The following is a 1,257-nucleotide window of genomic DNA, read 5'->3' as shown; positions in this document are numbered from 1 at the left end:
GGCGCATACTTTGAATAAAATATTTGTTATCATTCTCTTGAAATAAATGTGTTTTTTTCTTGAAAAAATACCGGTTTCATATGTATACACCTGGTAATTGTTTTATGAAATTGCTTATTAAAGTTATTTAGGGTGTTAGTATAAATTCTTCAAAATTCTCTCTCTCTCTCTCTTTTTCTTTAATTTTAGGATAAAATAATTTTCTTAATATACCTAATAAGATAAAATGGTAGACATGAAAATGTAGCCTTATTAAAAGTCACGTACGCCGGGGCCTACGTGGTCAGCTTAATACGTTACGGCATTCGTTAGCGGGCTCCTATTGGTCAGGCTCAACGTCAATCAGGCCCTACTCTAATGCTACCCTTGCACGTAATCCAAAAATGCAAGGTTATAAATATATGTGACTCGGGGAGGAACGGAAGATATCCTTGAATCGTTGATATTCATTGAATCCGCGTCACTCGAGATCTTAAATATTAAATATTTGATATAGAAAGTAGAATCAAAAATGTATTAGTTCCGCGTAACTTATTGTAGTCGTCGAATATAGTTTATATGCAACATTAAGTAAAGTTAGATATAGAATCAACTACAATCTGGGGGGATTGAGATCCTTTGGTCATCGATGCCTAAAGATGTTAGGGATTTATACGGAATCGGGGTACCCAGTCCCCAGTAACTCTGTTGAGGTAGATACTGATATCCTATTCAGACCTACTCTCATCGGTTCCAGTATGGTCAACGAGCATCTGCCTGAAAATATCAGGAGTCATCCTGCTCCTCTGATAAAAGAAGGGGCCGATGATCAGGAGATCAGCTCTATTACAGCCACCAACTCTTTTGTTGGTGAAGCCATCAACTCTGTTGTTGATAAAGCCCTCAATGTAAGATTGAGTGAGGATGGTTGCGGACGGGCTATTCCTATCTCAGAGAAAAGTTCCATTCAAATTAGTAAAGTAACTCATATAGAATCTAATCCTCAAATAAAAGATATCAGTTGCTTGTCATATTCCAAAGATAAAATAATTATGGGTAAAAAAGAACATTGCTTATTTTGTGTCCTCTGATGGACTTTTAAAATCCGAAAATAATGAGGAATTATTTAAAAATCAGTTATTTGATATAGGAAGTTTTAAAAAGGAACAACCAAATTTAGGCGATACCGTGGTTTACTCTAAAAATATAGGTATATCTTCCGTATGGTCGTTATAAATAAAAAAGATGATAAAGTATTCCTGAATTCTATTTTTAGTG

The sequence above is a fragment of the Belonocnema kinseyi genome, chromosome 3, assembly GCF_010883055.1.
Source record: "Belonocnema kinseyi isolate 2016_QV_RU_SX_M_011 chromosome 3, B_treatae_v1, whole genome shotgun sequence".
In the NCBI taxonomy this organism is placed as follows: domain Eukaryota; kingdom Metazoa; phylum Arthropoda; class Insecta; order Hymenoptera; family Cynipidae; genus Belonocnema; species Belonocnema kinseyi.
The sequence above is the reverse complement of the archived record's forward strand: the minus strand, read 5'-3'. Positions refer to the sequence as shown.